Genomic DNA, 23,593 nt, shown 5'->3' with positions numbered 1-23,593 from the left:
GTGTAGATGAGCCTACTGAATTAATATAACTCTACGCAATGAAAAGAGTGGAGCCTAGCTCTTACTAACTTTTTTGTGTGAATAGAAATCTGTAAGATTTCTGTAAAATCTTGCAAGTCTAAGGAGTTAATTTTTTCCCAGGTTCAAAAGTTTCTGTGCCTTTTAAATACTTTCGTCATCTGTGTTAATGACTACAGTTACTGAAAATCAAATGTACTACCCCATTTTTGAAAGATCTATTTCATCCATGAGGACTATTCACACTATGTAACTTCATTCCAGATTTGTATTATCAATGAAGGATAAAGTCCTAGTCTAAATGTTCTTACCTGCGTCTTGGAGAAGTCTCTCTCTCTCTTCAGTGTTTATGCAAAAAGACCCGGCTCCTACAGTGGACACCAAACTTAGGTGTTTGTATCTATTGCCCAGAGTGCTTACATTATCATCTTCAAACTATGAAGAGCTATCACTTTAACTATGGAAATACAACTTTCCAAACATCAAGCTTTTTTAAGCAATTACTTAAATGACAGGGATTATGGAAACTTCTGTTTGGCAAATCCTGGGCTCCAGCTACTATTTTCCAGTTGTTTATTTCTCATGCATTAGCTCTGGTTTCTCTTTTCCCAGCCCCAAACCCTGCTCTCATCATGATAATGCAGAATTCATTTCAGAATCTGGGCTATGCCAATATAGTAAACCAAAGTATATTTGTTGGAGAAGCGATGTAAAATACAAAAATGCTGGTATGAAATAAAGTTGTCAAACTTCCGTCCCTTAGAAAACAACCTGATCTTGCAGAGATGGTTTAAGAATATGATGTGGTTGCTGACAGCTGAATCAAGCATAAGTCTTGCATTGCTAGTTTTCTAGAGCATAAATTCTAAGTGGTGTGATTACTACAGCTCCTGTATTTATTAGGATTTCATATACAGCTTAAAGTTGTCTTAGAATGCACCCTCATTAGGGTCTGAGTTGTGATTTTGGTGTCCTAAACATAGCCTAAACTCTTATTAAATATTGCCACTCACAGGCACAGTACACTTCATTTATTAGGTATCTGCTGAGGTGAAAAGAAGTATTGCTATTTACCAGGAGCAGGATTGGTCCCATGAAAATTAGCTATCATACACAGGTGTAAACTGAGCTGGTTCAGCATCAGCACTTATCTCCGAGCTTACTGGTTCCTGGCTGGCATCCTATTATTTATTGGATGATTGTAGGTATGGCTAAAAGTAAAGAAATCATAGGCACAGTATTTCAGTGAAACTTCAGGCCAGCCATACCTGAAAACTAGAAATTATGTCTGATGCTAGCAGAAAATATTCTTAAGCTTGAATGTATAAGTAATATCAGCCTGGCCTTTTACAATACATTGAAATGTCACTATTTTGCATGTGATCACTAGTAACAAATACAGAAGTTGGTGTAAATCTCTCAAATTACATGACCTGAACACTGTATTACATTGGAAATAATCTAAATATATGTATTTTTTAAAGATTATGCAGAACAGTTTATGAATTTAAAAGACGCTGTTTCATGACCACTCTTCCATGCCCCACCACTTCATCCGCTCCGTTTGTCCCACACCAAAGGGCATGGGAGAGGGCCCTGTGTTGCCGCTGCGGGGGAAAGAGAAGGGAAATTTGTGGCTGGTGAAATGGGTCTTTGGAGAATTGACCTTCACATGATTTCTACAGTGATGAGTCACGCTACCTCCATGATTCACTTCCTCAGGACTATGCCCTGCAAACCCTAATACGCACACCAATATGCACACCATGTCATTCTTTAGAGTAAAGCTACTACTACGCAAGTCGTTACAAAAGCAGACCTATGTCATAAAGAACTATTTATTAATGTACCTTTTATCTTTTCCAAGCATTTCTCTTCAGTTTAGACGGCAAAGATATCTTCCTGTTTATTCTGTCCTTTAAAACTTCACTGCGGAAAAAATTGCAAAATTAAAATTTTTCTTGAGCAAGGAAGAATAAGGGCTGCAGACTGTGATTCCTGTTTCAGGAGGAGGAAAATTGACATAGAAGAATAGGGCTTGAAAGGTACTTAATCCCAGTCAGTAAAGCTTGAATCTTCAATATATTTAGGTAATATGGATTTAGCTCAGCATAACTCCTGAGAGTTTCTACAAGTTTTCTGTCCACACAAACTTGGTTAATATATCTTGTTTGAAGAAACTTCATCTGAAACCACAGAATCCTGAGACAAAGACAGACACCAAGAGCTTTCACGGTGTGGGAGGAGGATGACACAATTCTGATTGCCTGAAGCAAGACAGGAATGTAACAGAGGCCTCAAAATGACTAATTTGGACACAATTCATGCTTAGGTTTCAGTCTGGATTTTAATTTAATTTGTCTTTCATATTGCCTCACAGGGCACCATACCTTTTTTTATGCTTTACATAAGAATTCTTTCCTCTTCATAATCAACATCTAAGAAATAATATAAAATATTATTGATAAATAATCAGCCAAAAATTCACCATGCTCATAATTTAATGGTAGGAGCATCTTAATTGATGAATAAACATCTTAATGGCAAAACAATGATCTACTGGGGGCTACGTTCACATCCACATTCATGCATAATTTCTTCTAGCCTCAGGGCTAACAAGACTTAATTTTTGCATGTGTTAAACAAAGAAATCATTAGTGAAGCCTGGGTGATCACTGATGGATTTAAGTCATACGATAGCTAATTGTGATTGAGACTGCTGCTTTATTACTCTAATTTTTCAGACTTCATTGTAGACTCTGTTAAAGGCAAAGTTTATGCATACAGCATTATAATGTTTCCAAATTGATTCCCAGGGAGCAGAGTTGTTAAACAGAGCATCCTCAAAACTTGCAAAAGATTCCTGTTTAAAGGGTCACAATACATTGGCCTTGAATGGTAGGAAATTGTTCATGCTGTTAAGAGAAATATTCTCTTCATATGAACAATGGCCCAGAGGTGCTACATATTGAAAAATACTGATTCTGTTAGATTTAAGCCCTCTTAGAGTTGGCATTTACTATTATGTTCTCCGTCCATGGTATAGTTAAACATTACGAATTTTTTTTCTTGAACTTTTTTAGCTAAAATAGGTATTGTCTAGTCTATGACAGTTCATACACAGAATCCCTTAAACATCTCCTAGAGGGTCATCTTTTACATAGGAAAAAAATATACACAAAATACACTATGCGCATGTCTTTAGGTAAGTATGTATATACACATATATATATGAATGAATTCACTGACAGCAATCAAACTGCATCATCGCAAGCTGAGATATACATTGCTTCATTGCTGAGCTGCTCAGTTTTCCGAACATGGTCAGAGCAAGGATGGGAAGCAAGAAATCACTGTCAGAGATGTTCCTTTCAGACGTTCCCAAATAGTGCCTTTCTGGGATACGATTTAGAATGAAAAGCATCTTTTGATCCTTTGCTGTGTTTGGATAGCCAGACAACAGCAGGGTTGATTTTTTTTTTAATTTCTTTCTTTTTTGCACTTAACTGGAAGGTGATAGCTCTTTCTATGAAGTGTGGAGATGTTTGTCTAAGCTTCGTCTCTGTGTATGAGCGGGCAGCACGGACACTTAATGCCTTGTTCATTCACAAAAATCTGCTGCTCTTCAGTGATCCTCAAAAGAGACTACATGTTGAAGCATATCGAGGTTATGTTTGAGCCCAGATTTGTCTCCTGGCTGAATGAACTATGCAAACACAAGCTTGTACACAGGCATCAGTATAAGGAAAGCCTGAAAGATCTGTGGGAAGAGAGAAGCTGAGGTCTCTTAGTAACGTGTACCCTGACTACAAAATAGGTGAAACTGGTCATGGCTACTGCTGTGCGCACAGTACGCACAGCCCACGATGTCTTGGAAAAGCAGATTTAGCATCAGGAAGACAAGCTGGCCACAGATCCTCAAAATGGCAGTGGCAGAGGGGGGTGAGGACCTTGAGTACGAAAGGAAGAAGCCTCTGTTTGGGATCACTGGCATCCATACCTGTACTGCTTTCTAATGTCGGTATCTGTTACGCTTGGGAGAACAAGTATCTTATTCACAGAGAACTAGTGAAGCTGCATTCCCCTTCCTACCTGCCAGCCTCAGACCCCTGTTAGCCAGGTATCCAGTCTGATGGAAGCTGCCACTTCCATGCTATTTAATTAATGTTTTTCTCCATATGCATTCCTTCACAGGAGGACAGGGCTCATGTGGCACAGCTCTGAGGTTCCTCCAGGACCTTCACGGACATGTAGAGAGGAGACATGAGGAACATCACCTAGGTACAACCTGTGAATAAAGAGCAATTAGGGAATGGCCCCAGAGATCTTAAATACTGTGTTGCCTCTGCTAGGCTTGCCACACCTCTCTTGAGTCTGTGGGTTCTTGAAGTTGGTGTAAAGGCAGTGAAGGACACCAGCTCCTGGTTTTGGTAACACCTCTACCCATATGAAAGTCATGCACTCACTGGCTGGTCATCCAAGTCCTTGTATTGAATTTGCATGGCAAGGTTTTGGTAATGGAGGGGAGGCTACTGCAGTGGCTTCCATGAGAAGCTGCTAGAAGCTTCCCCCATGTCCGATAGAGCCCATGCCAGGTGACTCCAAGACAGACCTGCCACTGGCCAAGGCTGAGCCCATCAGTGATGGTGGTAGTGCCTATGGGATAACAGAATTAAGAAGCAAGGGGCGGTGGGAGAAACAAACACCAGGAGCAATTGCAGCCAGAGAATAGTGAGAAGATGTGAGAGGAACAACTCTGCAGACACCAAGGTCAGTGCAGAAGGAGGGGGAGGAGGTGCTCCAGGCACCAGGGATGAGATTCCCCTGCAGCCTGGGGAGAAGACCATGGTGAGGCAGGCTGTCCCCCTGCAGCCCATGGAGGTTCATGGTGGAGCAGATAGCCACCTGCACCAATGGAGGACCCCACGCTGGAGTAGGTGGATGCCCAAAGGAGGCTGTGACCCTGTGGGAAGCCCACGCTGGAGCAGGTTTGCTGGCAGGACTTGTGACCCTGTGGAAGGGACCCATGCTGGAGCAGTTCATGAAGAACTGCAGCCTGTGGGAAGGACTCGCGTTGGAGAAGTTGGAGGACTGTCTCCTGGGAGAGGAACCCCACGCTGGAGCAAGGAAAGAGTGTGAGGAGTCCTCCCCCTGAGGAGGAAGGAGTGGCAGAGACAACATGTGATGAACTGACCACAACCCCCATTCCAGGGGGAGAAGGGAGAGAAATTGGGAGTGAAGTTGAGCCTGGGAAGAAGGGAGGGGTGGGGGGAAGGTATTTTAAGATTTAGTTTTATTTCTTATTACTTGATGCTGATTTGATTGGTAATAAATTAAATTAATTTCCCGGAGTCGAGTCTGTTTTGCCTGTGACGGTAATCGGTGATTGATCTCTCCCTGTCCTTATCTCGACCCATGAGCCTTTCGTTATATTTTCTCACCCCTGCCCAGCTGAGGAGGGCAGTGACAGAGTGGCTTTGGTGGGCACCTGGCCTCCAGCCAGGGTCAACCCACCACATTCCCAAAGGTAAAGTGTTCCCAGCAGCCTGTCTGCTAGACACAGCTGTCGCTGAGGCCAGGGCTCACAAAAGTCATCCTGTGCCTTCACCTGGAAAAAGAAGTGCCGGAAGCTGGACAGGAATTTATTCAAGGTGCCCATCTGTGCATTGCCTTTGCAGCTGCAGGAATAGATCTATTCCTCTGCCACAATACCTTGCAGAGTGCGTCGTCTAAAGGTGGAGCGAGGCATTTGGGTAACAAGAAGGGCCAATAGTTTTGCATGGTCAGAAAAAGGGTGTCTGCACCTGAGCTCTGGTATGGGTGGTGGTACCACGGATGATCAAAGGGTGGTGTGGTGATTACCAGAGGTCTGTGGGACAGCTTCACTTCAGAAAGTGTGAAACCACATGTGCGACAGAAGGGCTGAGGTGTGTGGCCAAATAGTATCTAATCTTGCAGTAGCTCCCCAAACCAGGTACTTCTGAAGTGAAAGGTGCATCATCACCAAGTTACTTCAAACCACTGGTCTGCCTCTCTTGTATCAAACAACTTGCTAATCCCAGATGCAGCCGGGGGTCAAGATGCTCTTCCAGACCAGGGAAAGCCTGTCCAACCCTTTACCGAGGACCGGGTGAGATGGCGGGGGGCCACGCATTTTGGGGGGCAGTGGTGCATAGGAGGTGCAGAAGGGGACCAGCAAAGCTGCGGGCTCGGGCTCGGGTCCTGCGCTGGTCAGCGGCCAGGCCAGGGCCGTGCCAGGACGCGGGGCCGGCGCCGCGGGGAGGCGGGCGGGAGGCGGTGCTGCCGGCGGGGCGGGCTCCTGCTGCCGGCGCGGGGCCGGGGCCGCCGCCGCCGAGTGGGCGTGGGGCAGAGCCGCGCCGCAGCGAGCAGAGCCCTGCGGCAGGTGGGGCAGCGCGGCTGGCGGAGGGAGGGCGTGCGGCCGCCGGCAGGTCAGCGGGGGCTCCCCGGGGGCAGCGGGGCGGAGGGGCGGACTGCCCGGGGGCGCTTCGCCCCTGCGGGGCTCCCCTCGCTCGGGGCGGGGGCGGTGTGTGTGCGGCTGGGGGGGCAGCCGGAGGCGGCTCGGGGACACACACACACCCCCACACACCCCCCCACACACCCCCCGGCAGGTGCAGCCATCGGGGCGGGCTCGGCCCTCGCCCCGCAGCCGGGCTGTCTCCGCGGGAGCCCGGGTGTGGGGACGGTGGGCGCCAGAAAGCCGCGGGTCTGAGATACGGACGTTTGTGCCTCCTTTTTAACGGGCCGCGTCGCTGATGTGGGGGTTTTGCGATGCGGTTGCAGTGCGTGCAGGCAGATTGTACGAGCCTGAAATCCTCACTTAGTTTTTTGGCACGAGATGAAATCATTTATATCACGCTATGTCCTCTGTGCCATGCAGAAATCTGCTTTATTCTCACACCACGGGTCAAACGAGTTACTGACTTTGTGGATTAACTTCTTTGATAGTTTGTGGCATGGGAGTTCAGACTTTACAATACTAAGTAAAGTTGAAGGGTTCGTATTAACTGCAATTATACTTGTTTCTGTACCTGGAAAGAAAAAAATCTGCTCTGTAGGCCACTTCTGATTACTCCTGTGCAGTTGTGTAATGCTTAGATGTGCTGAAAGGATCTGATCTCGGATTCAGGGATTTCACAGGCTGGAAAAACAGCTCACTGGTTGATTCTGGAAGCCTTCCAGCTTTCAGGCACCCGAGAAAGCCTTCCGGGTTTATTAGACTTAGTAAACTCACTTGGAAGTTTTCCCCAAACCTTACTGATTGTAGGGACGGTCATTATATATCTCTCAAATATTTATTCAAATATATAATACTGAACTAAAGAGTGGGCACAAGATATTTAATTGAAGAACCGTGCTAAGTATTTTCCTTAGGAAATTTAGTTTTCAGCATGAAGACTTTGATAGGATACAGAGTGTTAAAGATGTGCAAAATCAAGACAAATTTCATTCTGGGATGCGTAACAGGAGCGTTGCAAATGTGTGATGGCATCCCTTGGTAGTTGTGACTTTGGGGTCTGTGTCTGGTATCAGTACTGTCTGGGATTTTGAATACCACTGTTCCAGCAGAGTCTTACCAGTTCGGCAGGAGATGAGTAGCAAAGGTGATCAGAGATCTAGAAAACAACCTATAAGAAAATAGTGAAAGAACTGGAATGTTATAGTCTAGGGAAGCAAAGACTGTTGAGAGATGCGATAACGATCTTCAACTGTGTAAGTGGTTGCTTACCCAGAGTGGCGGGAAACAAACTGTTCTCCACATCCCGTGGAGATGTAACAAGAACCAGCATGCTGAACTGCAGCAGGAGAGATTAGGTTAAATGGTAGGGAAAGTCCTGCTGAACTGTACAGGTAATTGAGCATTGGACTGTCCAGGTAGGGTGTGGAATCTCTTTCACTAGTGCTCTTTAAGGTCAGATCTAACAAGCATTTACCAGAAATGCTTAAGGCAAGAGTGATGGTGCCTTCTTCTTGTGAGACACACTACATGACCTCTTCAGGTCCCTTACAGGCTCCAGCGGTGGCAGAGGCTACCAGTAGGGCAGCCTGTGAACTCACACTCTCGGCGACAATCATGCATATCAAAGAAGCAGCTTTGTAAGGTAAACACGGCTTAGTAATCCATCTATAATATTTCACTCACATGCCTAACATTTATGCTAGATTTTGTGATTCTTCTTCCATCTGCTCCAACTGCTCCAACAGTTGAAATCTAAGAGCAGTAGCGGATGATCTGCTGAAGAACATCATGTCTTGGTTTGGCACCATCACAACCAGTAAACTGGTTTATTGGTAAATGCTAGGAGATTTGGGCTTAGTTTCAGAGTACAGTTCTGTAAACTGCATCCCGTTGCTCCCTTCAGGTCCTCAGTAATACAGGTGAGTCTCAGGCAGTCCATGAGGCAAAACTGCTTCAGTTTAATTTATCTCTGTCTTGGCTATGATAGTCATCCCTGAAATTACTTGGATTATAATTCAGTTCTTAAACACACTTTGATAAGTGTAGTTGGTCCTACTGCATTAAACAAGTTTTTTGCCTAGTCCAATTATTAGCCCAACTAATTACAGAAATAGCTGGCTGGAATGCGACTTGGTGTTTCTCTTCCCTTGCCTCCATTACCTAGAGGTTTTTGCCACTTTGCTCAAGTTTTATTCTTTTATTGTGTTATTCTTTGTGTTGTTGTTATCAATTTACATATTAATTATTTTAAAAATTCTATGACATTCTTTGCTTCCAGCGACTGCTTGTGAAATTAGCTTCACAGTCTGAAAAAGGATCACTTAAGTTTTTTGAACGTCCCTATGATGTGATACAAGGCCTAACTTCTCTTTCTAGGTTATTCGTTATTGTTTCGTGTCCCTGTGTTCTGCGCTTACTGCTTTAGAGAGGCATTGAATAAAGCTGATTCAGTCTTTCCAGTGTCTCTTTATAAGACAGGCCTTTTTAATGTTCTTAGTTGTCTGTATTATTATGATGCCCTTGTTTCTGCCTTTTTTCTCTTCTTTGAGCTGGTGTGACCAGAGCTGAGCCGAGTAACCCCGCTGAAGATGCGGTGTTCATGCAATATCTTCTGCTGCTTCCTCCTCAGCTGCTTCCCTCGCTTCCCATTGCGGCTGCGGCAGCGCGGCAGATGAGAGTGGCTTGAAGAGACCAAAATGCGCCTTATAAAATGCATTGCCTTGCATTGAGTTTTTCTGATACCAGTTTGTCGCCCTGTAAGCTGTCAGAGTTTCTCTGAATCACCTGAAAGGATGCATTTTGTCAGGGCACAGCGGCAAGGGCTCCCCATGGAGGGGGCGGCAGGGCAGGGCCAGCAAGGTCTCTAGAAGAGTTTTTCATGAGAGAGATGTGTGTGGTTCAGCACCCCGTCCCTCTGCGGCACGTCCTGTGCTGGAGCGTAGGGTTTGATGTCCCCCCGTGCATCTTTTGCCTGGAGAATCCAGTGCACCTCCTTGAGCACCAGTGCTGACCGCACACAGCGCACTGCATTGGAGCTGGCTTCGTCAGCCAGGGTCTGCTTCTGAGTAGCCAACTCTACTGGCCAGGAGTAAAATTTAGGGGTGAGCAGAAAATTGTTGAGGAGGTTGCTACGCCGTGGCACTGCATGTTGCTTTGTTAAATAAATAAATAAAAAAAAATCAAGGCTTGGCATTTCTTCCCTGCTTTTGCCCATGAATGGGGAAATAGGCTGAGCCCTGCAAGGCTTCTGTTTTGTTTCACTTAGAACTGGACTGGCCGTGGAAAAAAGGAGTGTATGGTAGAAGAAAACTTGGACCTGTGGGGGGCACAGACAAAATGACTTGAGAGGCTTTTTTCTCTCCCTAGTTTCTATGGTACTGGGGTACTATGAGACTTACAAAAGAAACTTCTCTAAGTTGCCATTAATCTACACAGACATTGTTTTAAAGCAGCGCTGACTGATTCAGCCTTCCAGGGTAGGTGTCAGGCACACTATTCGTGATTAACAGCAGATAGAAACCAGGGAGATGAGCAGTGTTGATCGTACTGAATAATATTATGAATGGAAATAAGAGTACAAAGTAAATACATGTCAACCTTTTGGAATTTTGCGTGATTTATATCGTTTGAATTTTGGATTGAGTAATTGATCTTTTTATCAGTGTGTTTTATGTTGTAATAAAACAGGATTTAAATATTGAGAAGTTAATAGCTGCTCTAAGTAAAACACACAGGCACTGGAATGAAACACATTCTCTATATATATAACATGCAAAAATTGCAGGGAAGTTTGTTTGAACTTGATGTGGTGAAAAATAAAACTATCATTCATGCCAGTGAGAGATTTACATTTTTCCTTGAATTCTCTCTCAGTGCGAAGTAAGCCTGTAGAGAGTACTGCATTAGCACATAGGCCATCTAAATTTCCACCTTGTATATTAGCACTTTAAGACCTCTTCATAATTCAGACTTTTATATTCCAAGATTTTTCTCTCTCCTATGATTAGTTCCAGTAGCTTGGTCTGAAGCTCTGGTTTGAGGCATGAGACACTGAACTAATAACAAAGAGAAGCTGGAGGCTTCTTAGCCCTGTAGAGAGAAATAAATACTGATGTGGCAAAATGAGCGGGTTCTGGGATCGCGGGGGGAAGACAAGGAGAGGCTGGGATCAGTCGCAGCTCTTCTGGGGCAGGAGGGGTTGAGGAGTGGCTGTAGGGACCACCTGCCTTTGGCTGTGGGACCAGGACCAGGGCTCTTCTGGGAACTGACATGGGGACAGAGGTATGAGGAGGGCTCAGGGCATTTTTAGGACAGGGAGGGTTTGGGGGAGCTTTGTGGGAGCAGAATCTGTCTTATTGCTTCACACTTTTCATCCAGACCAGCTCACCTCATTGTTCTCCACTGTCGCATGTTGTGGGTGCCTCCTGTCACCTCTGCAGCCATCCATTTTTTTCTCAAGCTAACAGTTTTCCTTTTCCTCTCCACTGGCCCCTGCAAATGTTCCTCTCCTTCCCAGGCTTTGGGAAAAGGGCTGGGCTCTCAGTGTCACTTCTTCTGGCTGTTGGGAAGCTGTTAAAGGGAGGTATGAAGAGAGATAAGGGGACTGTGCAGAGGTGAAGACAGCACTTCAGTGACCTTGAAGAGCAAGTGCTGGCAGGTCCTGCTGCTGCCTCACGTACACTCATCTCTGTCCTTAGAGGTGGTGGCGGAAGCACTGTGTAAACAGGAGGTGCCAATCAGTGGTGTGGGATGTAGCTTTGCCATCCCCATCTTCTTTGGCTTAGGTAAAATCTGCTGGTAGAAGTAGACTACTTGTTTACAAGTGTGCAGGTCCATGTGTGGGTGTAAAAGACCCTGAACAAAGAAGTGATCATTGGGGTTTTGTATGTTTTAATTGGGAAATTAAGGTTCTCTGGTAGAGCTCTAAATGTGTCTGTCTGGACACAGCATATCCACAGCTGAAGTGGCTGTAGCATGCTGTATATTTGCTGGCGTGACAAAACTTGTAGGATTTTAAAAAAAAAATTATCTGTGGAACATACTAGAAAAGCGTCTTTATCCAAGATGTCTTTGAAAGGGAGAAATTGAGTTGTTGGAATGAAGAGTGTCCCAACTTCTGTGGTTGGAGTGTACATTAACACTGAATTTTGCTTAGCTTAGAACATTTTTATATATTTTAAAGATCATGTACTATACCCAAAGCTCTGTATTTTTTGTCCAACTTATCAAATGTACAATGTTGATTTGCATTATCCAAACTGTCAATTCTTTTCCTCTTTCTTTTGTGTAAATCTTCAGAGCCATGGTGATGATAAAACATGTTCTAACTTGCCTGAACTCATTTATATCCTACATCAACAGAAAGTGGAAAAAAAACCAGCCCCTGAGCTCTACTTTGAGATTAAGCCAACAATTTTTAAAGCATGCCAGCTTGTATTTTCCAAAATATTTTATAACAATCTGTACTTTCTTCATTAAGTAGAGTTAATGATTTCCAAAAGTTTTCTTTTAGACAAAACTGTTGCAGCATGTAAAAGTGAGCCCAATTAAGGTGATTCGAAGACACGTAAGAGAAGGGTGCTGCAGTTGGTGTAACAGCAGGAGTATGTGTAGGCTCAGCCTTTAACAGACACTTGGGAAGTCTTTGTTGTCAAGAGTACCTTGTGCTTCTTTTGGTCTCAGGAGGTAATTGCAATTCTCCCCCCCGCCAATGAGTATTAGTTCCCTAATTCCACAACAGCTTGCAGTATCTTATGTGGAGAGGTCAAGATAATATTACATAGTTGTATCAACAGTACAGTTTATTAAAATACCAGATGATTGAGCTCAGTTTAGAATCTTGTGGTATTACCCTTGCTTCACTTAAGTGCGCAAAACTGTGTGAACTTCTGCCAAACTAGCAGGGGAGCTGCCAGGGAGGGACCACAAGATCCCAAGATGAGCTTTCTAGACTGTCAGTGTAATGTGTACATTTGAGGGGAGATGTACCAACTGGTATGTTACTTCCTTTCCTGATATCAGGATCTTAAAAGGTTCAAATTATAGGTGCAATTAGAAAGGTACCTACTGCCTTCCGTGTCCCTAAATGAAATAATTTCTTTTTCTTAGTCTTTTAACCAGCTGGTATCTCTTGGGTGGCTTTCTTGGACCTCTGGCCCATTAGCAGAGAGCTAAGCAAGGCTGTTTAAATAAATATCTCTTCCTTTAATTGCAGCTCTCTCTGACCAGATCAGCATGTTCCTACTTACTTGCACTTGGGATCTGACCCTGGTTTCCTACTATTTCCCCTTTCCTCATTGCAAGTAGAGAAAATAGAATAATATTCCCAATTAAATAAGACAGAGGAGAAAATAAGCACTGGAAGTGTAGCTGCACTGTCCTATGTGGAGAAGAGGAGGCAGGCACGTCTGTGCAATAACTTAAAGGATGGGTAAATTACGCAGAATATGAATTGAAGTTGGAAGAAGCAGGAGTGGACCATTGCTGGACTGTTAGGGTTGTGGATTCATTCCTTTCTCAGCTGTGGGAAATGTTTCAAAAGATAAAAACACTCTCTGGGAAGTGGCTCTCTCAGATTAGACTTTATGCCCAAGTCAAAAACCCAGGGCAAAGTTATGTAATGCTGGACTTCCATTTAATCGGAGGATTGATAGCTTATGGGAGGTGGACACGGGAGTCTCCACCTCTTAAACTCTTGGCCTTGATAGCACAGGATTGAAATATAAAGGAGATCACTCCTGGCAGAATATAAGCCGAACTGAATGTCAGTATCTTGGGAAAGAAGGGCACACAGTTCCTTCCCAAGTGGAATGGTATCTGCCTACTTCCTGCATTTAAAAGGTTTCCATTAGGAGGGAGCAGAACTGGGTGGGTGGAAGTGAGAGAACTGTTGAGATACACCGTGAGATTCACCGTCAACTCATGAGATAGAACAATGTGGAAAAGTACAGCCAAGAACATGGGAGCTGTGTAAAGAGTGGAGGCCTTCACTTCATAGCAACTTAAAACAAAGGAAACTTTAGGTGGAAATGCAACAATAAAAGGTGTTAATATGTCAAGAGGCATTTTCAGAGACAAACCGCCTAATTTCAGGAAACCGAAACTCTCACCGGCTGAAACTCTGTCATTTGCAGAGAAAGCAAGGATCAAATGGCAACCCTAAGCAAACCAACCGGATAAATTAAATGGCTTTTTGAATAGCCCTGGCTGGAAGTTGAGCGAAAAAGAAGAATGAGGAAAAAATGGCAATTAAGAGACTTGGAGGAGATTATTCCTATCCGTGAAAAGTAAAATTGAGAATCCTTCAAATCCTGTGAGGAATTGCACAAATCATGAGAAATCACTTATGATAAAATGTATATAAATGCTGGCAATATACAAAACTGTGAAAAATATACTCTTGCAGTATAATAGAAGAGAAAGTGATAAAGGAGTTTTTGCTTTTTTACTACCATGGAAAAGAATGAGGAGTGGGGAAGGGCAGGAACACTTGCTGAATAACAGTGATTTTTTTTTTAAGGTCCTAGACAATGGAGTTTTATGTTTGTTATTCCCTGATGAATTTGCAATGAGGAGAAAGGAATGTAATTGTATGCCCCTGTGATTAAGTCCATTTGCTGTGCAAAGAGGCCCACATGGTCATGGTGTGCTCATGACTCAGCTGAAATGCACATTGACAACTTTTGCCAAAAAGGAGAGGGAAGCCAGGATGCAGAGGATTTCATTAAGGAGCTCAAAAGAGAGGACAGCTGCACCTAATTTTCAGAAGCACATAGTTGTCTTTGAGGAAGCCAAGCAGTACCAAGAATAAAGCTATATTTTTATTTCCTAAAGAGTAAAGGCATTCTATTTGTTTTATCTCTTATTTTCTTTTCCGATCTGGATTTAAATAAGGTATCTGCCCTCAGAAGAGGTGTTTCTAGCAAAGGAGAATTTCTTCTTTGCATATGCATAGATATACCTACTTATGCTAAGTAATCACTATAGGTAATGAGTAGTTGATGCTTTGATGGTACCTGCCAGTAGTAGCAAGAAGAAGGCATTCAACAAAACCCTCCTGGAGCTGTCCAGTACAGAGCATTTCCCTTGCACAAGTTTTGGTGCTTTGGAGAAGACCCAATTCTCTCTGCTCCTCAACATTTGACCACATGCAGTTTTCAATTTGTTTCCTGGTTTAATCTGTCTGGGTTTTAAATAGAGCTTTGGTAATGTATATCTTCTGCTCCTGCAGAAATATTTACAGGATGTCTTTGGAAAGTTGGGCAACTGCAGGCAATGAAATCTTGCTCAGAAATCAAATGTGATGTGAAAGTTCTGTTGTATGGTGATTTCATCCTGACCACTCCACTACAGTAACACCAAAATAGAACTCAAGTGTGGATGATTGACACCTGAAGTAAATATATGATCGCATTAAATCATTAACCTGATTTCTTGTTTGAATAAATAGGAGACAGCCTTTTTCTCCTGAAAATGAATAGGTGAAGAAGTAGAGAATATTTTGATAAAATGGAAAATATTCATAATTATAATGATAATTATTAGGAAATAACCTACTGTCATTTTGACATAGACATTTTGCTGCCTTTTCTGTGAAATGGTTATTTTCTAGTCTTGTTTACTTATACATTTTCATTGGTTGATATTTTAAATCTATTTTCATTGTCGTGGAAGCATATTTTATAATATGGCTGAAAGGGAATTGACTTTCTGTGTTTGTGTATGTGCTTTTTTTCACCTTTGATACTATCTGAGAACCAACAACCATGTGTCTAGATATAGAGTTCATCTTTAACAAGTTCATTCCAAAACATACATAACAGCACTTGATTTTAAAGATTTAAAATATTAAGCAATGCTTATGGATTATGACGTAATTGCCGGTTATTATGGCTAAATTGTAGCTAAATTCTGTTCCTTGCAAATTGATTGTGAACCCTGATGAATTATACAGCCCATGTAAGAACAGAGAATATAATCACACATCTTGGAATAAGGCTTAGAAGCAAAAAAATCCATTTTAGTCAAACAGTGGGTCAATCTCTTTTTGAAGGAGATGACACTTTTATACCAAGTCATTCTGAAGTGGTAAATAATTAAATTAATGAAATTAATTAGCTTATTGTGTGGAGTATCTAGAATTCACAGCCCACTTATATAACTATTGTGATCTTAAAGTACCTCCAAATACCACCATTGTTGCACTGGCAAATGTAGCTTCTATAAAATGTGCCTAAGCATATTAAGTTAATTTTCTCATAATATTCAATATTTCAGTAGTTTTGTATTTTGTAAATATAGTATCAAAATTGGAGCAATAGAATTTTAAAGAACACTTCTTGAACTATGGTTGTTTCTTTTACATCAAAAGCAATGTTAGGTGGAGATGAGACCGTGGCATATCATTCTGTAACTGGAAATAGAATAGCCAGTTATTAAAGTTTCAAGTTATACAATGTAATGTGTTCGTTTATTTATTTTGATGACTTCCTCACTTGTTTCATTTGGAGACCCAGTCCTACAGACAATGCTGTGTTTATTTGGGCCTGAATGCAACAAATTATAGTCCAGGTGCAGATTTTATGTGCCATGGAGATTGTCATTAATTCATTTTGGTTGGGTTTTTTTTTTGTTGTTTTTGTTTCCCCCCCGCAGTGGAAACAGCAGTCCACCCAGTCATATTAAGTTGAAGTAGTCACACTCTGTCTGTACAATCATTGGTTTTGTCTAAACCCACAGGTGCTAGTTTTACAACTTGTGGGTAAATGCTATATTTATTTTACAGTTTTATTTTATACTTTATGTATTTTTTTATACTTCAGCATAGAATGTGGACTATAATATACTTTATAAAAAATTTATTAATTTTATATACAAAATTTTCTTTGGTGCAGATCAGGTAATATTACTATTGGATTGTGCTAATGAATGAAGCATTAATGAATGGACCATCAAAATCTGTATAGAACTGAAACTAGTGGAGTGCTTTGGGTGAGTGGTTATGAATTTCTAAAAACTGGTCTTACTTGTGGGCAGATAGTGAGGAGCATAGTGATGCAGTTGAAGGTAAATAGCGTGGCCAGCAGGACTAGGGAAGTGATCGTCCCCAATTACTCGGCACTGGTGAGGTCGCACCTTGAGTACTGTGTTCAGTTTTGGGCCCCTCACTACAAGAAAGACATTGAGGTGCTGGAGCATGTCCGAAGAAGAGCAACAAAGCTGGTGAAGGGTCTAGAGCACAAGTCTTATGAGGAGCAGCTGAAGGAACTGGGGTTGTTTAGCCTGGAGAAAAGGAGGCTGAGGGGAGACCTTATCACTCTCTACAACTACCTGAAAGGAGGTGGTAGCCAGGTGGGTGTTGGTCTCTTCTCCCAAGTAACAAGTGATAGGACAAGAGGAAATGGCCTCAGGTTGTGCCAGGGGAGGTTTAGATTGGATATTAGGAAATATTTCTTCATCGCAAGGGTTGTCAAGCATTGGAACAGGCTGCCCAGGGAAGTGGTTGAGTCACCATCCCTGGAGGGATTTAAAAGACGTGTAGATGTGGTGCTTAGGGACATGGTTTATTGGTTGGACTTGGCAGTGTTAGGTTAACAGTTGGACTTGATGATCTTAAAGGTCTTTTCCAACCAAAACGGTTCTGTGATTCTAAATGAGTGATATTTGCCAAGTCACAGTAAAGAAACTTGATTTTCAGGTTTCCATGGGACACATGGGAACACAGAAAAATTGGAAGAATGAACCTAAGGAGAGACCAGTGAAATCAGGATTTCTGGGAATACACCTTCAGCAAACAGCACCTAAGTTAGAATTTGTGTCTCTGTTTCGAAGCACAGAATCTACTGCAGAGCATCTGTGTTGGGCATTACTAGTATGTTCTGGCTTAGTTAGAAAAGACTGCCCTCAGTTACAGAAATGAGTCTTGAGTATAACATTACTCAAAGGCCTAAGGACTTTGGTATGTAACGTCTACTCTAGGGGCCTATGTCCAACATTTAAATGCCGTAGAGACTCTTGCTTCTACTCAACCGCAGGGGTAACTGAAGTCATCATGCCTGCGTTTCTGTCAATAAAAATTCCTACACGCCTACACGTCTGATGCAAGGCATGCCTAGAACTGTGTGGCACAGTAGGTACCTAGCACAAGCCCAATTCCTAGAAAGGTTTACAGGGTAGGAATTCCTCTGTCTCATCTGTGGATCCCAATCCAGCAGGAATTTTTAAGACATGTTTTTGGAAAAAGGTTCGTGAAAAGCAATATTTTTTACTCTTTATATCATGTGGGTAGAGTATTAGTCAGAAGGGAAGACCAGGGCTTAGTTCCTTCCTCACTCTGAAGCAGTTTGAACCATTTACCTTCACATTTCTGGTAAATGTTCAAATAGTGAGTTTCTGGATAGAGGTGGAATGGGAGAGGAGAAGTATGCGGTATGGTGTAACTATGGGTGGTATTGTGTGTTTCACGCTGTTTTTTGCCAGCACTGCAGAGAGTCATAACAATAGGTATCAGCATTTTCAGTTTCTAAAGTGATCCTTGTGGCATAATTGACGTGCACCAACACTGGAGATCTCTGATTTGTTTTGGATGTTAGGCCTCTGAAAGAAAGCCGCATCACTCCGGAAGCGTTTGTTGTTTACGCTGTACCAAAGTGAGATGTGTATGTGTCAACTATGGTAGAGATTATGCTTCTTATTAAATGAAGAGGAAAGCTATGTGAAAAGTCTGATTTATTCAGTCGAGGATAATGGCAGACATTGTGTGTGTGTGTTTCTGTATTAGAAACAAAGCCATAAAAGTAAAGCACACAAATGCATTGTTCATACTGCCTCAAGCAATAGCACACTCAATAGCTTCTTTAGGATTTTCTGATTCAAGATGTCTCTGAGCAGAACTGAAGAAGTGTCTCTCTGACACTCACACAGTGATGCTCTGAGGCACTGGCGGAGAAGACTTGCCCAGCAGAGGCTGTGCCTGACTCCAGAATACCCCTCACCACAAGGATGGTGCCTTCTGGTACAGACGTTTTAACACCTATTAGTTGTACCATGTTAGAATCATAGAATGGTTTGTGTTGGGAGGGACCTTAAATACCATCTAGTTCCAACCCCCCTGCCACAGGCAGGGACACCCGCCACTAGACCACGTTGCCCAAAGCCTCATCCAACCTGGCCTTGAACACTTCCAGGGAGGGGACATCCACAACCTCTCTGGGCAACCTGTTCTAGTACCTCACCACCCTCACAGTGAAGAATTTCTTCCTAACATCTAATCTAAATTGACCCTCCTTCAGCTTAAACCCATTACCCCTTGTCCTGTCACTACACTCCCTGATAAACAGTCCCTGACCAGCTTTCCTGTAGGCCCCTTCAGGTACTGGAAGGCTGCTATGAGATCTCCCTGGAGCCTTCTCTTCTCCAGGCTGAACAACCCCAACTCTCTCAGCCTGTCCTCATAGGAGAGCTGCTCCAGCCCTCTGATCATCTTTGTGGTCCTCCTCTGGACTCGCTCCAACGGCTCCATGTCTTTCTTGTACTGGGGCCCTCAGTTCTTACTCTTAGCTTGATAGAGGATTGGAATACAGAAATAAAGCTTTAATGCATTTTTGAACCTGCCTTTTTTAATTTGTGTTACTTAAGTCTACTAGAACTTTGTCTATGAAGTGAACTTCGTAGACAGGGAACATCACATAAAAGGGAATATGTTTAGAAACTCTTCATCTGATCCATTTTGATCTCTTTTTGTGTATGCTGTCTAACATAAATAATTTATTGCTATATGTTGGATAAGTTGGGTATAGAACTTTTTTTTTCTTGTTCTGTGTTTATTTAATGGTTGTTCATGCTGCTGGTTTACTATATTTTTGAGAGTTTATGAATCCCACAATTTAAAAGCTAAAAGGTATTTTCTAATAACACTATAGAAATGAACATGAATCTTGTGCATCATGGACAGTGAATATAAACCAAATGATTTTATCTTGGTGCTCCATAGCATAAATGCAAGCACTGAACTCTGATGAACCTGGAGGTTTTGGTTTGTACCATGACAGGCACTTGCAGCACTTCGTTTTGTAACTAATTACTTTGCACCAAGTATTTAAAAATAACAGGAGCAAAAAAATGTAAAAAACCCTGCTATTATTACCTCCAGCATCTTTAGTGTTCTGGTGATAAATGATCAAAATCTTAGAAGTGCTTGCAGAAGGCTAAGGATTGGATATAATTTAAAAGGATCACTCCCCAAAGGAACGCTGCGGAATCCCATGGTCTGAAGAATCAGTGCTAGTAATGCTTTTAAACTGTGGCTTTTAATTTACTCTAAGAAATACAAATTGGAACTGACATTTAACAGATGAATTTATCTCCACAAGCCTTCTTTACGTGAAGTCACTAGGACTGCATGCGTGGTGCTTTTGTCCAGCTGTATAATCCTTAGCTTCAAGTGCCAGAGTAAACCTTGGAAACACTGTAAGTTTTTGCTCTGAAACACTGTAAGTGATGCTCAAGATTTTGTGTTCTTTGGAACACAGAATATATTAGAATTCTCTCTTGTATATAAATTCAGCTTTTTAAAAGAAGCAAACAAACAAACAAAACCCTTAATCTGCCCATTTTTCTAAGAGCACCAGTTTGACATTTAAAAAAAAAAGCCCTTCTCAACTTGAATAACTCTGGAATATGTCTGAAAATGCATCTGGCATCTTTAGAAATGTCAAATTTCTGGCACGGATAATAACATATTGTATTCTTTTCACTGTTTTTGAAAGCCATGTATTAGAATTTATGACAATATAAAAATCTGCCTTTTTAATTTGTGGGAGTTCTCTGAAAGGTAAGTTATACACCTGTTTATGTAAGAAAGCATGACCTCTGCTATCCGATAGCATTAATATACACTGTAAGCAACTTGTCATAACTCCTAGCAAGTGTGACATGTTGTTTTATGTTGTCTTTTGCAACCTACGTTGGTGACAGTAGACATTTCTTAATGGACTCTATGGAAAATGTTACATGTTTTGTGTGTTTTGAGAGATGGGAACTACTTTGGAAAAATTCCTCTGTGCTTTTGAAAGAAAAAATGTTGCCTAAAGTGCTCTAACCTCTAATGGCCATTTATTTCACCTGTTGCTAATTTAAGTCAAGCTGGCTGAATCAGAAATGTGATATGCCTGATTTATTAACAAATTCTAGGCCCCTTAATGTCAAAAAGAAAGAAAGGGCAGAACTGTTTGTTCTCTTGAGCAGAAAAGCTGCAAGTGGAATGGCACGAAGGAGGCAGCATGGGAAAATCTTCAGCTATTGACTGTGTTGGCTATAATACTGTAAAAGATCTAATCTGTCAGAGTAGCCTGAGGTAGGATGCTCTTTATGCTAAATAATATTTAATTATTGCTCAAAAGAGGGAAAAGAGTGCCTTATTTCTTCTGGTTCCCTGGTGGAAACCTAAGCGGTGTGTGGGTGATGAGTGCTTATGACTGTTTGGGATCACTGCTGAGTATCGTAGCTAATCTCATCCAAGGGCCCAGATGACTCTCTGACCCATACCTTGAAGATTTCTTCATAGACGTAGAGTGGGAGGAAAGAATTTGCCTTCTTCCCATGTGCTGTAACCTGGCAAGATGGAACAGGATGCTGCCCTGCACCCCCAGTCCGTCCTTGCAGTGCCAGCTTGCGGGGAATTGTCTGGGACGGCTGAGGAATAATTTTCTGCATTTTGAACACAGAGATTTCTGAGAATTTCCAAGTGCATAACAAACCTGCATGGCCCTGACTGTTGTAATTGTAAAAACAAACACCTCTCAGGCTTGAGGGTAGTTCTTCTAATGGTATGCTGGAGATTTGGAGTTGTACTCCTCTTGTGTTATTAAATCCTCATTAGTGAATGTCTGAAGATTAAATAAGTGGCCAATAGCACAGATTGTCTGGAGTGAGAGAAAAGCAAAAGCAAAGATATTGGAGGTAAATGGTTATAGTAGTATTACAGGCTTCAGGGACTTTTTCACAGGGAGAGATGAGATGGCACGTACGGTTCTGCTAGGTTAGTAGTGGGAGAATCACTCCCCAGCATCACCAAGGGTGTGGCTTATCATAAACCAAGAATGTGATAGCTAGACAGTTATGATACAGATATGGAGCCACGTATCCAACTATGAAGCGTCACATGTGAAAATTCAAGCACACAAAGACATGTAGGGAACACTTTAATATGTCAATATGAACACAGAAGAGAAGAGCTGGAGTTACTCATGAAAGCAGGAAAGGCACTGCTACATGTTAGAAAATCACAGGCAATAAAAGGCCACTTTAAAAGCTGAAAGCTGAAGAGCTGGTGGATGTCTGCTACAAAGGCTCTTGTTGCCTCTGACCACAAGATGAATTCCTTCAGGAGATGAAGCTCTGGGGGCCCCAGTACAAAAGAGGCATGGAGCTGTTGGAGCGAGTCCAGAGGAGCAAGGCCACGAAGGTGATCAGAGGGGTGGAGCACCTCTCCTATGAGGACAGGCTGAGAGAGTTGGGGTTATTCAGCCTGGAGAAGAGAAGGCTCTGGGGAGACTTTACAGCAGTCTCGCAGTACCTGAAGGGGCCTACAGGAAAGCTGGTGAGGGACTGTTTATCAGGGAGTGTAGTGACAGGACAAGGGGTAATGGGTTTAAGCTGAAGGAGGGTCAATTTAGATTAGATGTTAGGAAGAAATTCTTTACTGTGAGGGTGGTGAGGCGCTGGAACAGGTTGCCCAGAGAAGTTGTGGATGACCCCCTCCCTGGAAGTGTTCAAGGCCAGGTTGGATGGGGCTTTGGGCAACGTGGTCTAGTGGCGGGTGTCCCTGCCTGTGGCAGGGGGGTTTGGAACTAGATGATCTTTGAGGTCCCTTCCAACCCAAACCATTCTATGATTCTATGATTCTATGAACTCCTTGTGGCCTTAATAAAAAAATACTATTTTGTCATTGCTGACTTCAAACTGGAAGTTGTTTGGTAGACATCTCCCGTGCAGGAATCTGGCTGTGTATTCTGTGCATGTGATGGGGGAGATATGGAGTAGCTGTGGGTCTACTCTGAATACCCAACGTGTGGGGTGTACTCTGAACACCTGAACTTTTACTCCTGGTTACTCAGCTGTCTGCTGGTCTTGTTGCGACGAGGAGTGGTCAAGATATGAGGGGTGGCGTGGCTGCCCCTGAAGCCCCATTCTGCCCTCTGGGACAGCAGGAAGGCAGGGCTGTCTGGGCCTGCTTTCCTCACCCCGTCCCACCTCTTCCTCCTGTTTGCTCTTCATCACACTCTCCTCTTACCTTCATAGGCCCTGCTCTGCAACAGAATAGCTCAGAAAAGCAAACAGCTTGGAGAAGGGTGATGTGCCTGAGGGACGGGGGCCGTGCACCTCAAAGACAAGCGCCCTGGAAATTGTACTCTGAAGAGTGAGAAGGAGGGGTACTGGAAAGGACCTGCGGAGATACAGAAACATGGAGGTTGGAAGGGACATGCTGGGATCATCTGGTCCAGCCTCTGCTCAAAGCAGACCCAGTTAGCGTAGGCTGGCTAGAGTCTTGTTCAGTCCAGCTTTGAAAAACGGCAAAGATGGAGATTTTGCCACCTCTTTTAGTGTCTGGCCATCTTCCTGGTAGAACATGTTTCCCTTGCATTGAGCTGGCCTTTCCTCTCTTCCCATGTGTGCCCATTTCACCTCATCCTTCCACTGTACGGCTGTGGGGAGAGTCTGCCTCCATCTCCTCTACACCTTCCCTCTAGGCAGTTGCAGACCACACTGAGATCTCCCCGCAGCTTTCTCTGCATTTAGGTAGGGAGGTTGGGGATGAGGGAGAGAGGAAGAGACCCCGATTTTATTCCTGTCTCGCACTTAGACTTCCACAGCCCCAGAACAATATTGGCCAGGACTGCAGACAGCTTCCCCATCCTCACTCCCTATGCCCCAGGAGCCCTGCAGAGTCCTCCCAGACATCTGACTTGCCTCTCTGTTCTCTCTTAATGACTTGTAGCTGATGCTGCACATGATCTTCACCCCCAGGAGCTAAACTGCTTCAGCAAAGGCCATTCTTTAAATAATTAGAAACAGGTTCATTAGCAGACACTGAGGGAT

General features: G+C 43.0%; 1 protein-coding gene across 1 annotated transcript in view; it reads left to right on the top strand.

The window, feature by feature from the left end:
• Window positions 1-6,405: 6,405 nt before the first annotated feature.
• The window catches only part of COL21A1 (collagen type XXI alpha 1 chain), a 114,413-nt gene continuing 97,225 nt past the window's right edge, over window positions 6,406-23,593 (top strand). Inside the window, exon 1 of the mRNA XM_054822413.1 lies at window positions 6,406-6,467. The gene's annotated coding sequence lies outside the window, so the exon portion shown is untranslated. The remainder of the gene's footprint in view (window positions 6,468-23,593) is intronic.

The sequence above is a fragment of the Grus americana genome, chromosome 3 (assembly GCF_028858705.1).
Source record: "Grus americana isolate bGruAme1 chromosome 3, bGruAme1.mat, whole genome shotgun sequence".
NCBI lineage: Eukaryota > Metazoa > Chordata > Aves > Gruiformes > Gruidae > Grus > Grus americana.
This window is presented reverse-complemented; position numbering and strand designations above follow the sequence as displayed.